Source organism: Schistocerca cancellata, unplaced genomic scaffold (genome assembly GCF_023864275.1).
Source record: "Schistocerca cancellata isolate TAMUIC-IGC-003103 unplaced genomic scaffold, iqSchCanc2.1 HiC_scaffold_829, whole genome shotgun sequence".
Classification (NCBI taxonomy): domain Eukaryota; kingdom Metazoa; phylum Arthropoda; class Insecta; order Orthoptera; family Acrididae; genus Schistocerca; species Schistocerca cancellata.
In genome coordinates this window covers 125,467-138,594 of record NW_026046840.1, presented here as the reverse complement: position 1 = coordinate 138,594, position 13,128 = coordinate 125,467, and the positions used below count along the sequence as shown (strand labels likewise).

Here is a 13,128-nt window from a genome sequence, read left to right as displayed (position 1 = left end):
GAGATACACAGCTAGTGTGACAACTTGGCTGTGTTTGAGTGATGCCACAGAGCCTTATACACATTCAGCCAAGTGACACTGTAGGTAAAAACATGGCCCTACACAGACGTTCTACTGTTTTCCTATTTCTTCGTCATGTGTGACACTGCAGTAGAGCGACGCCCACTACAAAAGACGTATTCTTTACATTCAATTTCAGCGTATACGTCGCGAGTGCCATATGACAGGGCCTGTCTCTCGATGTCGATTTCTATTTGGTGTCTCTTAAGTGTCGGTCTGCAGTAGGCCGCTGCTGGCCGAGCGACGTGCAGTCGCCTTACATGAAGCCCCATGGGCAACGCTAGTGCCACTGTCGACAACAGCATACTGCAGCCAGAGAGAGGAGCCGAAAGGCGCATTTCGCAGTCGAGCCACGCAATCCAACAAACTGTGCACTAGGTCAAGATTGTGCAGACCGCAAACGTTTGGTGGCACGACGCTCGTCGTCGATCGTAAGGGCGAAACAGTCAAGAGATGTGGAAAACGGCCATGTGGACACCCCCAGCAGCAGCTGTGTGCCAAATCCGATATCTGGTCGAGGGCTGCAAGATTCAGCATGATGAAGTGACAATTCGGGGAGAGCTCACAAACGCAAAGCTGCCGCCTTCTTAGCTCAGTGGTAGAGCACTGGTCTCGTAAACCAGGGGTCGTGAGTTCGAACCTCACAGAAGGCATTCATTTTTTAACCTTCCCGCAAGGAGCGGAGCTATCTCGAGCAGCATCTAACACATGGCAGTACACTGAATGAAAGGGATGTTCTACAACCTATAACAAGTATCATGCTGGCCTCAGAGGTTTTCTGATTGCATAGGCAGAACAGTGGTTTGTATGCATTTTGTAGTATGATGTCATGCTTGGCGATGTCATTCGTGTACGAGCCTCGCTACAGTGTGCATGCATTTTATCCATGTGAAGAGGCGTAAGCAGGTGCTACCATTCTGCGAGATTCCTGCAGAAGGCATACGAATTGCGTTGAGATGCAGAGCACAAGTCAAGGCCTCCGTGGCGCAATCGGCTAGCGCGTTCGGCTGTTAACCGAAAGGTTGGTGGTTCGAGCCCACCTGGGGGCGAAATCGTTTTAACCGTCACCGAGGTGAGGACATACGTCAACTTTGTTAGAGATACACAGCTAGTGTGACAACTTGGCTGTGTTTGAGTGATGCCACAGAGCCTTATACACATTCAGCCAAGTGACACTGTAGGTAAAAACATGGCCCTACACAGACGTTCTACTGTTTTCCTATTTCTTCGTCATGTGTGACACTGCAGTAGAGCGACGCCCACTACAAAGACGTATTCTTTACATTCAATTTCAGCGTATACGTCGCGAGTGCCATATGACAGGGCCTGTCTCTCGATGTCGATTTCTATTGGTGTCTCTTAAGTGTCGGTCTGCAGTAGGCCGCTGCTGGCCGAGCGACGTGCAGTCGCCTTACATGAAGCCCCATGGGCAACGCTAGTGCCACTGTCGACAACAGCATACTGCAGCCAGAGAGAGGAGCCGAAAGGCGCATTTCGCAGTCGAGCCACGCAATCCAACAAACTGTGCACTAGGTCAAGATTGTGCAGACCGCAAACGTTTGGTGGCACGACGCTCGTCGTCGATCGTAAGGGCGAAACAGTCAAGAGATGTGGAAAACGGCCATGTGGACACCCCCAGCAGCAGCTGTGTGCCAAATCCGATATCTGGTCGAGGGCTGCAAGATTCAGCATGATGAAGTGACAATTCGGGGAGAGCTCACAAACGCAAAGCTGCCGCCTTCTTAGCTCAGTGGTAGAGCACTGGTCTCGTAAACCAGGGGTCGTGAGTTCGAACCTCACAGAAGGCATTCATTTTTTTAACCTTCCCGCAAGGAGCGGAGCTATCTCGAGCAGCATCTAACACATGGCAGTACACTGAATGAAAGGGATGTTCTACAACCTATAACAAGTATCATGCTGGCCTCAGAGGTTTTCTGATTGCATAGGCAGAACAGTGGTTTGTATGCATTTTGTAGTATGATGTCATGCTTGGCGATGTCATTCGTGTACGAGCCTCGCTACAGTGTGCATGCATTTTATCCATGTGAAGAGGCGTAAGCAGGTGCTACCATTCTGCGAGATTCCTGCAGAAGGCATACGAATTGCGTTGAGATGCAGAGCACAAGTCAAGGCCTCCGTGGCGCAATCGGCTAGCGCGTTCGGCTGTTAACCGAAAGGTTGGTGGTTCGAGCCCACCTGGGGGCGAAATCGTTTTAACCGTCACCGAGGTGAGGACATACGTCAACTTTGTTAGAGATACACAGCTAGTGTGACAACTTGGCTGTGTTTGAGTGATGCCACAGAGCCTTATACACATTCAGCCAAGTGACACTGTAGGTAAAAACATGGCCCTACACAGACGTTCTACTGTTTTCCTATTTCTTCGTCATGTGTGACACTGCAGTAGAGCGACGCCCACTACAAAAGACGTATTCTTTACATTCAATTTCAGCGTATACGTCGCGAGTGCCATATGACAGGGCCTGTCTCTCGATGTCGATTTCTATTTGGTGTCTCTTAAGTGTCGGTCTGCAGTAGGCCGCTGCTGGCCGAGCGACGTGCAGTCGCCTTACATGAAGCCCCATGGGCAACGCTAGTGCCACTGTCGACAACAGCATACTGCAGCCAGAGAGAGGAGCCGAAAGGCGCATTTCGCAGTCGAGCCACGCAATCCAACAAACTGTGCACTAGGTCAAGATTGTGCAGACCGCAAACGTTTGGTGGCACGACGCTCGTCGTCGATCGTAAGGGCGAAACAGTCAAGAGATGTGGAAAACGGCCATGTGGACACCCCCAGCAGCAGCTGTGTGCCAAATCCGATATCTGGTCGAGGGCTGCAAGATTCAGCATGATGAAGTGACAATTCGGGGAGAGCTCACAAACGCAAAGCTGCCGCCTTCTTAGCTCAGTGGTAGAGCACTGGTCTCGTAAACCAGGGGTCGTGAGTTCGAACCTCACAGAAGGCATTCATTTTTTTAACCTTCCCGCAAGGAGCGGAGCTATCTCGAGCAGCATCTAACACATGGCAGTACACTGAATGAAAGGGATGTTCTACAAACCTATAACAAGTATCATGCTGGCCTCAGAGGTTTTCTGATTGCATAGGCAGAACAGTGGTTTGTATGCATTTTGTAGTATGATGTCATGCTTGGCGATGTCATTCGTGTACGAGCCTCGCTACAGTGTGCATGCATTTTATCCATGTGAAGAGGCGTAAGCAGGTGCTACCATTCTGCGAGATTCCTGCAGAAGGCATACGAATTGCGTTGAGATGCAGAGCACAAGTCAAGGCCTCCGTGGCGCAATCGGCTAGCGCGTTCGGCTGTTAACCGAAAGGTTGGTGGTTCGAGCCCACCTGGGGGCGAAATCGTTTTAACCGTCACCGAGGTGAGGACATACGTCAACTTTGTTAGAGATACACAGCTAGTGTGACAACTTGGCTGTGTTTGAGTGATGCCACAGAGCCTTATACACATTCAGCCAAGTGACACTGTAGGTAAAAACATGGCCCTACACAGACGTTCTACTGTTTTCCTATTTCTTCGTCATGTGTGACACTGCAGTAGAGCGACGCCCACTACAAAAGACGTATTCTTTACATTCAATTTCAGCGTATACGTCGCGAGTGCCATATGACAGGGCCTGTCTCTCGATGTCGATTTCTATTTGGTGTCTCTTAAGTGTCGGTCTGCAGTAGGCCGCTGCTGGCCGAGCGACGTGCAGTCGCCTTACATGAAGCCCCATGGGCAACGCTAGTGCCACTGTCGACAACAGCATACTGCAGCCAGAGAGAGGAGCCGAAAGGCGCATTTCGCAGTCGAGCCACGCAATCCAACAAACTGTGCACTAGGTCAAGATTGTGCAGACCGCAAACGTTTGGTGGCACGACGCTCGTCGTCGATCGTAAGGGCGAAACAGTCAAGAGATGTGGAAAACGGCCATGTGGACACCCCCAGCAGCAGCTGTGTGCCAAATCCGATATCTGGTCGAGGGCTGCAAGATTCAGCATGATGAAGTGACAATTCGGGGAGAGCTCACAAACGCAAAGCTGCCGCTTCTTAGCTCAGTGGTAGAGCACTGGTCTCGTAAACCAGGGGTCGTGAGTTCGAACCTCACAGAAGGCATTCATTTTTTTAACCTTCCCGCAAGGAGCGGAGCTATCTCGAGCAGCATCTAACACATGGCAGTACACTGAATGAAAGGGATGTTCTACAACCTATAACAAGTATCATGCTGGCCTCAGAGGTTTTCTGATTGCATAGGCAGAACAGTGGTTTGTATGCATTTTGTAGTATGATGTCATGCTTGGCGATGTCATTCGTGTACGAGCCTCGCTACAGTGTGCATGCATTTTATCCATGTGAAGAGGCGTAAGCAGGTGCTACCATTCTGCGAGATTCCTGCAGAAGGCATACGAATTGCGTTGAGATGCAGAGCACAAGTCAAGGCCTCCGTGGCGCAATCGGCTAGCGCGTTCGGCTGTTAACCGAAAGGTTGGTGGTTCGAGCCCACCTGGGGGCGAAATCGTTTTAACCGTCACCGAGGTGAGGACATACGTCAACTTTGTTAGAGATACACAGCTAGTGTGACAACTTGGCTGTGTTTGAGTGATGCCACAGAGCCTTATACACATTCAGCCAAGTGACACTGTAGGTAAAAACATGGCCCTACACAGACGTTCTACTGTTTTCCTATTTCTTCGTCATGTGTGACACTGCAGTAGAGCGACGCCCACTACAAAAGACGTATTCTTTACATTCAATTTCAGCGTATACGTCGCGAGTGCCATATGACAGGGCCTGTCTCTCGATGTCGATTTCTATTTGGTGTCTCTTAAGTGTCGGTCTGCAGTAGGCCGCTGCTGGCCGAGCGACGTGCAGTCGCCTTACATGAAGCCCCATGGGCAACGCTAGTGCCACTGTCGACAACAGCATACTGCAGCCAGAGAGAGGAGCCGAAAGGCGCATTTCGCAGTCGAGCCACGCAATCCAACAAACTGTGCACTAGGTCAAGATTGTGCAGACCGCAAACGTTTGGTGGCACGACGCTCGTCGTCGATCGTAAGGGCGAAACAGTCAAGAGATGTGGAAAACGGCCATGTGGACACCCCAGCAGCAGCTGTGTGCCAAATCCGATATCTGGTCGAGGGCTGCAAGATTCAGCATGATGAAGTGACAATTCGGGGAGAGCTCACAAACGCAAAGCTGCCGCCTTCTTAGCTCAGTGGTAGAGCACTGGTCTCGTAAACCAGGGGTCGTGAGTTCGAACCTCACAGAAGGCATTCATTTTTTTAACCTTCCCGCAAGGAGCGGAGCTATCTCGAGCAGCATCTAACACATGGCAGTACACTGAATGAAAGGGATGTTCTACAACCTATAACAAGTATCATGCTGGCCTCAGAGGTTTTCTGATTGCATAGGCAGAACAGTGGTTTGTATGCATTTTGTAGTATGATGTCATGCTTGGCGATGTCATTCGTGTACGAGCCTCGCTACAGTGTGCATGCATTTTATCCATGTGAAGAGGCGTAAGCAGGTGCTACCATTCTGCGAGATTCCTGCAGAAGGCATACGAATTGCGTTGAGATGCAGAGCACAAGTCAAGGCCTCCGTGGCGCAATCGGCTAGCGCGTTCGGCTGTTAACCGAAAGGTTGGTGGTTCGAGCCCACCTGGGGGCGAAATCGTTTTAACCGTCACCGAGGTGAGGACATACGTCAACTTTGTTAGAGATACACAGCTAGTGTGACAACTTGGCTGTGTTTGAGTGATGCCACAGAGCCTTATACACATTCAGCCAAGTGACACTGTAGGTAAAAACATGGCCCTACACAGACGTTCTACTGTTTTCCTATTTCTTCGTCATGTGTGACACTGCAGTAGAGCGACGCCCACTACAAAAGACGTATTCTTTACATTCAATTTCAGCGTATACGTCGCGAGTGCCATATGACAGGGCCTGTCTCTCGATGTCGATTTCTATTTGGTGTCTCTTAAGTGTCGGTCTGCAGTAAGGCCGCTGCTGGCCGAGCGACGTGCAGTCGCCTTACATGAAGCCCCATGGGCAACGCTAGTGCCACTGTCGACAACAGCATACTGCAGCCAGAGAGAGGAGCCGAAAGGCGCATTTCGCAGTCGAGCCACGCAATCCAACAAACTGTGCACTAGGTCAAGATTGTGCAGACCGCAAACGTTTGGTGGCACGACGCTCGTCGTCGATCGTAAGGGCGAAACAGTCAAGAGATGTGGAAAACGGCCATGTGGACACCCCCAGCAGCAGCTGTGTGCCAAATCCGATATCTGGTCGAGGGCTGCAAGATTCAGCATGATGAAGTGACAATTCGGGGAGAGCTCACAAACGCAAAGCTGCCGCCTTCTTAGCTCAGTGGTAGAGCACTGGTCTCGTAAACCAGGGGTCGTGAGTTCGAACCTCACAGAAGGCATTCATTTTTTTAACCTTCCCGCAAGGAGCGGAGCTATCTCGAGCAGCATCTAACACATGGCAGTACACTGAATGAAAGGGATGTTCTACAACCTATAACAAGTATCATGCTGGCCTCAGAGGTTTTCTGATTGCATAGGCAGAACAGTGGTTTGTATGCATTTTGTAGTATGATGTCATGCTTGGCGATGTCATTCGTGTACGAGCCTCGCTACAGTGTGCATGCATTTTATCCATGTGAAGAGGCGTAAGCAGGTGCTACCATTCTGCGAGATTCCTGCAGAAGGCATACGAATTGCGTTGAGATGCAGAGCACAAGTCAAGGCCTCCGTGGCGCAATCGGCTAGCGCGTTCGGCTGTTAACCGAAAGGTTGGTGGTTCGAGCCCACCTGGGGGCGAAATCGTTTTAACCGTCACCGAGGTGAGGACATACGTCAACTTTGTTAGAGATACACAGCTAGTGTGACAACTTGGCTGTGTTTGAGTGATGCCACAGAGCCTTATACACATTCAGCCAAGTGACACTGTAGGTAAAAACATGGCCCTACACAGACGTTCTACTGTTTTCCTATTTCTTCGTCATGTGTGACACTGCAGTAGAGCGACGCCCACTACAAAAGACGTATTCTTTACATTCAATTTCAGCGTATACGTCGCGAGTGCCATATGACAGGGCCTGTCTCTCGATGTCGATTTCTATTTGGTGTCTCTTAAGTGTCGGTCTGCAGTAGGCCGCTGCTGGCCGAGCGACGTGCAGTCGCCTTACATGAAGCCCCATGGGCAACGCTAGTGCCACTGTCGACAACAGCATACTGCAGCCAGAGAGAGGAGCCGAAAGGCGCATTTCGCAGTCGAGCCACGCAATCCAACAAACTGTGCACTAGGTCAAGATTGTGCAGACCGCAAACGTTTGGTGGCACGACGCTCGTCGTCGATCGTAAGGGCGAAACAGTCAAGAGATGTGGAAAACGGCCATGTGGACACCCCCAGCAGCAGCTGTGTGCCAAATCCGATATCTGGTCGAGGGCTGCAAGATTCAGCATGATGAAGTGACAATTCGGGGAGAGCTCACAAACGCAAAGCTGCCGCCTTCTTAGCTCAGTGGTAGAGCACTGGTCTCGTAAACCAGGGGTCGTGAGTTCGAACCTCACAGAAGGCATTCATTTTTTTAACCTTCCCGCAAGGAGCGGAGCTATCTCGAGCAGCATCTAACACATGGCAGTACACTGAATGAAAGGGATGTTCTACAACCTATAACAAGTATCATGCTGGCCTCAGAGGTTTTCTGATTGCATAGGCAGAACAGTGGTTTGTATGCATTTTGTAGTATGATGTCATGCTTGGCGATGTCATTCGTGTACGAGCCTCGCTACAGTGTGCATGCATTTTATCCATGTGAAGAGGCGTAAGCAGGTGCTACCATTCTGCGAGATTCCTGCAGAAGGCATACGAATTGCGTTGAGATGCAGAGCACAAGTCAAGGCCTCCGTGGCGCAATCGGCTAGCGCGTTCGGCTGTTAACCGAAAGGTTGGTGGTTCGAGCCCACCTGGGGGCGAAATCGTTTTAACCGTCACCGAGGTGAGGACATACGTCAACTTTGTTAGAGATACACAGCTAGTGTGACAACTTGGCTGTGTTTGAGTGATGCCACAGAGCCTTATACACATTCAGCCAAGTGACACTGTAGGTAAAAACATGGCCCTACACAGACGTTCTACTGTTTTCCTATTTCTTCGTCATGTGTGACACTGCAGTAGAGCGACGCCCACTACAAAAGACGTATTCTTTACATTCAATTTCAGCGTATACGTCGCGAGTGCCATATGACAGGGCCTGTCTCTCGATGTCGATTTCTATTTGGTGTCTCTTAAGTGTCGGTCTGCAGTAGGCCGCTGCTGGCCGAGCGACGTGCAGTCGCCTTACATGAAGCCCCATGGGCAACGCTAGTGCCACTGTCGACAACAGCATACTGCAGCCAGAGAGAGGAGCCGAAAGGCGCATTTCGCAGTCGAGCCACGCAATCCAACAAACTGTGCACTAGGTCAAGATTGTGCAGACCGCAAACGTTTGGTGGCACGACGCTCGTCGTCGATCGTAAGGGCGAAACAGTCAAGAGATGTGGAAAACGGCCATGTGGACACCCCCAGCAGCAGCTGTGTGCCAAATCCGATATCTGGTCGAGGGCTGCAAGATTCAGCATGATGAAGTGACAATTCGGGGAGAGCTCACAAACGCAAAGCTGCCGCCTTCTTAGCTCAGTGGTAGAGCACTGGTCTCGTAAACCAGGGGTCGTGAGTTCGAACCTCACAGAAGGCATTCATTTTTTTAACCTTCCCGCAAGGAGCGGAGCTATCTCGAGCAGCATCTAACACATGGCAGTACACTGAATGAAAGGGATGTTCTACAACCTATAACAAGTATCATGCTGGCCTCAGAGGTTTTCTGATTGCATAGGCAGAACAGTGGTTTGTATGCATTTTGTAGTATGATGTCATGCTTGGCGATGTCATTCGTGTACGAGCCTCGCTACAGTGTGCATGCATTTTATCCATGTGAAGAGGCGTAAGCAGGTGCTACCATTCTGCGAGATTCCTGCAGAAGGCATACGAATTGCGTTGAGATGCAGAGCACAAGTCAAGGCCTCCGTGGCGCAATCGGCTAGCGCGTTCGGCTGTTAACCGAAAGGTTGGTGGTTCGAGCCCACCTGGGGGCGAAATCGTTTTAACCGTCACCGAGGTGAGGACATACGTCAACTTTGTTAGAGATACACAGCTAGTGTGACAACTTGGCTGTGTTTGAGTGATGCCACAGAGCCTTATACACATTCAGCCAAGTGACACTGTAGGTAAAAACATGGCCCTACACAGACGTTCTACTGTTTTCCTATTTCTTCGTCATGTGTGACACTGCAGTAGAGCGACGCCCACTACAAAAGACGTATTCTTTACATTCAATTTCAGCGTATACGTCGCGAGTGCCATATGACAGGGCCTGTCTCTCGATGTCGATTTCTATTTGGTGTCTCTTAAGTGTCGGTCTGCAGTAGGCCGCTGCTGGCCGAGCGACGTGCAGTCGCCTTACATGAAGCCCCATGGGCAACGCTAGTGCCACTGTCGACAACAGCATACTGCAGCCAGAGAGAGGAGCCGAAAGGCGCATTTCGCAGTCGAGCCACGCAATCCAACAAACTGTGCACTAGGTCAAGATTGTGCAGACCGCAAACGTTTGGTGGCACGACGCTCGTCGTCGATCGTAAGGGCGAAACAGTCAAGAGATGTGGAAAACGGCCATGTGGACACCCCCAGCAGCAGCTGTGTGCCAAATCCGATATCTGGTCGAGGGCTGCAAGATTCAGCATGATGAAGTGACAATTCGGGGAGAGCTCACAAACGCAAAGCTGCCGCCTTCTTAGCTCAGTGGTAGAGCACTGGTCTCGTAAACCAGGGGTCGTGAGTTCGAACCTCACAGAAGGCATTCATTTTTTTAACCTTCCCGCAAGGAGCGGAGCTATCTCGAGCAGCATCTAACACATGGCAGTACACTGAATGAAAGGGATGTTCTACAACCTATAACAAGTATCATGCTGGCCTCAGAGGTTTTCTGATTGCATAGGCAGAACAGTGGTTTGTATGCATTTTGTAGTATGATGTCATGCTTGGCGATGTCATTCGTGTACGAGCCTCGCTACAGTGTGCATGCATTTTATCCATGTGAAGAGGCGTAAGCAGGTGCTACCATTCTGCGAGATTCCTGCAGAAGGCATACGAATTGCGTTGAGATGCAGAGCACAAGTCAAGGCCTCCGTGGCGCAATCGGCTAGCGCGTTCGGCTGTTAACCGAAAGGTTGGTGGTTCGAGCCCACCCGGGGGCGAAATCGTTTTAACCGTCACCGAGGTGAGGACATACGTCAACTTTGTTAGAGATACACAGCTAGTGTGACAACTTGGCTGTGTTTGAGTGATGCCACAGAGCCTTATACACATTCAGCCAAGTGACACTGTAGGTAAAAACATGGCCCTACACAGACGTTCTACTGTTTTCCTATTTCTTCGTCATGTGTGACACTGCAGTAGAGCGACGCCCACTACAAAAGACGTATTCTTTACATTCAATTTCAGCGTATACGTCGCGAGTGCCATATGACAGGGCCTGTCTCTCGATGTCGATTTCTATTTGGTGTCTCTTAAGTGTCGGTCTGCAGTAGGCCGCTGCTGGCCGAGCGACGTGCAGTCGCCTTACATGAAGCCCCATGGGCAACGCTAGTGCCACTGTCGACAACAGCATACTGCAGCCAGAGAGAGGAGCCGAAAGGCGCATTTCGCAGTCGAGCCACGCAATCCAACAAACTGTGCACTAGGTCAAGATTGTGCAGACCGCAAACGTTTGGTGGCACGACGCTCGTCGTCGATCGTAAGGGCGAAACAGTCAAGAGATGTGGAAAACGGCCATGTGGACACCCCCAGCAGCAGCTGTGTGCCAAATCCGATATCTGGTCGAGGGCTGCAAGATTCAGCATGATGAAGTGACAATTCGGGGAGAGCTCACAAACGCAAAGCTGCCGCCTTCTTAGCTCAGTGGTAGAGCACTGGTCTCGTAAACCAGGGGTCGTGAGTTCGAACCTCACAGAAGGCATTCATTTTTTTAACCTTCCCGCAAGGAGCGGAGCTATCTCGAGCAGCATCTAACACATGGCAGTACACTGAATGAAAGGGATGTTCTACAACCTATAACAAGTATCATGCTGGCCTCAGAGGTTTTCTGATTGCATAGGCAGAACAGTGGTTTGTATGCATTTTGTAGTATGATGTCATGCTTGGCGATGTCATTCGTGTACGAGCCTCGCTACAGTGTGCATGCATTTTATCCATGTGAAGAGGCGTAAGCAGGTGCTACCACTCTGCGAGATTCCTGCAGAAGGCATACGAATTGCGTTGAGATGCAGAGCACAAGTCAAGGCCTCCGTGGCGCAATCGGCTAGCGCGTTCGGCTGTTAACCGAAAGGTTGGTGGTTCGAGCCCACCCGGGGGCGAAATCGTTTTAACCGTCACCGAGGTGAGGACATACGTCAACTTTGTTAGAGATACACAGCTAGTGTGACAACTTGGCTGTGTTTGAGTGATGCCACAGAGCCTTATACACATTCAGCCAAGTGACACTGTAGGTAAAAACATGGCCCTACACAGACGTTCTACTGTTTTCCTATTTCTTCGTCATGTGTGACACTGCAGTAGAGCGACGCCCACTACAAAAGACGTATTCTTTACATTCAATTTCAGCGTATACGTCGCGAGTGCCATATGACAGGGCCTGTCTCTCGATGTCGATTTCTATTTGGTGTCTCTTAAGTGTCGGTCTGCAGTAGGCCGCTGCTGGCCGAGCGACGTGCAGTCGCCTTACATGAAGCCCCATGGGCAACGCTAGTGCCACTGTCGACAACAGCATACTGCAGCCAGAGAGAGGAGCCGAAAGGCGCATTTCGCAGTCGAGCCACGCAATCCAACAAACTGTGCACTAGGTCAAGATTGTGCAGACCGCAAACGTTTGGTGGCACGACGCTCGTCGTCGATCGTAAGGGCGAAACAGTCAAGAGATGTGGAAAACGGCCATGTGGACACCCCCAGCAGCAGCTGTGTGCCAAATCCGATATCTGGTCGAGGGCTGCAAGATTCAGCATGATGAAGTGACAATTCGGGGAGAGCTCACAAACGCAAAGCTGCCGCCTTCTTAGCTCAGTGGTAGAGCACTGGTCTCGTAAACCAGGGGTCGTGAGTTCGAACCTCACAGAAGGCATTCATTTTTTTAACCTTCCCGCAAGGAGCGGAGCTATCTCGAGCAGCATCTAACACATGGCAGTACACTGAATGAAAGGGATGTTCTACAACCTATAACAAGTATCATGCTGGCCTCAGAGGTTTTCTGATTGCATAGGCAGAACAGTGGTTTGTATGCATTTTGTAGTATGATGTCATGCTTGGCGATGTCATTCGTGTACGAGCCTCGCTACAGTGTGCATGCATTTTATCCATGTGAAGAGGCGTAAGCAGGTGCTACCACTCTGCGAGATTCCTGCAGAAGGCATACGAATTGCGTTGAGATGCAGAGCACAAGTCAAGGCCTCCGTGGCGCAATCGGCTAGCGCGTTCGGCTGTTAACCGAAAGGTTGGTGGTTCGAGCCCACCCGGGGGCGAAATCGTTTTAACCGTCACCGAGGTGAGGACATACGTCAACTTTGTTAGAGATACACAGCTAGTGTGACAACTTGGCTGTGTTTGAGTGATGCCACAGAGCCTTATACACATTCAGCCAAGTGACACTGTAGGTAAAAACATGGCCCTACACAGACGTTCTACTGTTTTCCTATTTCTTCGTCATGTGTGACACTGCAGTAGAGCGACGCCCACTACAAAAGACGTATTCTTTACATTCAATTTCAGCGTATACGTCGCGAGTGCCATATGACAGGGCCTGTCTCTCGATGTCGATTTCTATTTGGTGTCTCTTAAGTGTCGGTCTGCAGTAGGCCGCTGCTGGCCGAGCGACGTGCAGTCGCCTTACATGAAGCCCCATGGGCAACGCTAGTGCCACTGTCGACAACAGCATACTGCAGCCAGAGAGAGGAGCCGAAAGG

General features: G+C 50.6%; 22 non-coding genes across 22 annotated transcripts; all 22 read left to right on the top strand.

Moving 5' to 3' along the window:
- The first annotated feature begins 641 nt into the window (after nucleotides 1–641).
- Nucleotides 642–713, top strand: Trnat-cgu (transfer RNA threonine (anticodon CGU)). Its single transcript has one exon. It is a non-coding gene; the product is annotated as a tRNA-Thr (tRNA).
- Nucleotides 714–1,035: 322 nt separating this feature from the next.
- Trnan-guu (transfer RNA asparagine (anticodon GUU)) lies at nucleotides 1,036–1,109 on the top strand. The gene has a single exon. It is a non-coding gene; the product is annotated as a tRNA-Asn (tRNA).
- Nucleotides 1,110–1,796: 687 nt separating this feature from the next.
- Nucleotides 1,797–1,868, top strand: Trnat-cgu (transfer RNA threonine (anticodon CGU)). Its single transcript has one exon. It is a non-coding gene; the product is annotated as a tRNA-Thr (tRNA).
- A 323-nt stretch (nucleotides 1,869–2,191) lies between these two features.
- Trnan-guu (transfer RNA asparagine (anticodon GUU)) lies at nucleotides 2,192–2,265 on the top strand. Its single transcript has one exon. It is a non-coding gene; the product is annotated as a tRNA-Asn (tRNA).
- Nucleotides 2,266–2,954: 689 nt separating this feature from the next.
- On the top strand, nucleotides 2,955–3,026 carry Trnat-cgu (transfer RNA threonine (anticodon CGU)). The gene has a single exon. It is a non-coding gene; the product is annotated as a tRNA-Thr (tRNA).
- Nucleotides 3,027–3,350: 324 nt separating this feature from the next.
- Trnan-guu (transfer RNA asparagine (anticodon GUU)) lies at nucleotides 3,351–3,424 on the top strand. The gene has a single exon. It is a non-coding gene; the product is annotated as a tRNA-Asn (tRNA).
- Nucleotides 3,425–4,110: 686 nt separating this feature from the next.
- Trnat-cgu (transfer RNA threonine (anticodon CGU)) lies at nucleotides 4,111–4,184 on the top strand. The gene has a single exon. It is a non-coding gene; the product is annotated as a tRNA-Thr (tRNA).
- A 323-nt stretch (nucleotides 4,185–4,507) lies between these two features.
- On the top strand, nucleotides 4,508–4,581 carry Trnan-guu (transfer RNA asparagine (anticodon GUU)). The gene has a single exon. It is a non-coding gene; the product is annotated as a tRNA-Asn (tRNA).
- A 688-nt stretch (nucleotides 4,582–5,269) lies between these two features.
- Trnat-cgu (transfer RNA threonine (anticodon CGU)) lies at nucleotides 5,270–5,341 on the top strand. The gene has a single exon. It is a non-coding gene; the product is annotated as a tRNA-Thr (tRNA).
- Nucleotides 5,342–5,664: 323 nt separating this feature from the next.
- On the top strand, nucleotides 5,665–5,738 carry Trnan-guu (transfer RNA asparagine (anticodon GUU)). The gene has a single exon. It is a non-coding gene; the product is annotated as a tRNA-Asn (tRNA).
- A 690-nt stretch (nucleotides 5,739–6,428) lies between these two features.
- Nucleotides 6,429–6,500, top strand: Trnat-cgu (transfer RNA threonine (anticodon CGU)). Its single transcript has one exon. It is a non-coding gene; the product is annotated as a tRNA-Thr (tRNA).
- A 323-nt stretch (nucleotides 6,501–6,823) lies between these two features.
- On the top strand, nucleotides 6,824–6,897 carry Trnan-guu (transfer RNA asparagine (anticodon GUU)). The gene has a single exon. It is a non-coding gene; the product is annotated as a tRNA-Asn (tRNA).
- Nucleotides 6,898–7,586: 689 nt separating this feature from the next.
- Trnat-cgu (transfer RNA threonine (anticodon CGU)) lies at nucleotides 7,587–7,658 on the top strand. Its single transcript has one exon. It is a non-coding gene; the product is annotated as a tRNA-Thr (tRNA).
- Nucleotides 7,659–7,981: 323 nt separating this feature from the next.
- Trnan-guu (transfer RNA asparagine (anticodon GUU)) lies at nucleotides 7,982–8,055 on the top strand. The gene has a single exon. It is a non-coding gene; the product is annotated as a tRNA-Asn (tRNA).
- A 689-nt stretch (nucleotides 8,056–8,744) lies between these two features.
- Trnat-cgu (transfer RNA threonine (anticodon CGU)) lies at nucleotides 8,745–8,816 on the top strand. The gene has a single exon. It is a non-coding gene; the product is annotated as a tRNA-Thr (tRNA).
- A 323-nt stretch (nucleotides 8,817–9,139) lies between these two features.
- Trnan-guu (transfer RNA asparagine (anticodon GUU)) lies at nucleotides 9,140–9,213 on the top strand. The gene has a single exon. It is a non-coding gene; the product is annotated as a tRNA-Asn (tRNA).
- Nucleotides 9,214–9,902: 689 nt separating this feature from the next.
- Nucleotides 9,903–9,974, top strand: Trnat-cgu (transfer RNA threonine (anticodon CGU)). Its single transcript has one exon. It is a non-coding gene; the product is annotated as a tRNA-Thr (tRNA).
- Nucleotides 9,975–10,297: 323 nt separating this feature from the next.
- On the top strand, nucleotides 10,298–10,371 carry Trnan-guu (transfer RNA asparagine (anticodon GUU)). The gene has a single exon. It is a non-coding gene; the product is annotated as a tRNA-Asn (tRNA).
- Nucleotides 10,372–11,060: 689 nt separating this feature from the next.
- Trnat-cgu (transfer RNA threonine (anticodon CGU)) lies at nucleotides 11,061–11,132 on the top strand. Its single transcript has one exon. It is a non-coding gene; the product is annotated as a tRNA-Thr (tRNA).
- A 323-nt stretch (nucleotides 11,133–11,455) lies between these two features.
- Nucleotides 11,456–11,529, top strand: Trnan-guu (transfer RNA asparagine (anticodon GUU)). The gene has a single exon. It is a non-coding gene; the product is annotated as a tRNA-Asn (tRNA).
- Nucleotides 11,530–12,218: 689 nt separating this feature from the next.
- On the top strand, nucleotides 12,219–12,290 carry Trnat-cgu (transfer RNA threonine (anticodon CGU)). Its single transcript has one exon. It is a non-coding gene; the product is annotated as a tRNA-Thr (tRNA).
- Nucleotides 12,291–12,613: 323 nt separating this feature from the next.
- Trnan-guu (transfer RNA asparagine (anticodon GUU)) lies at nucleotides 12,614–12,687 on the top strand. Its single transcript has one exon. It is a non-coding gene; the product is annotated as a tRNA-Asn (tRNA).
- Nucleotides 12,688–13,128: the final 441 nt, after the last annotated feature.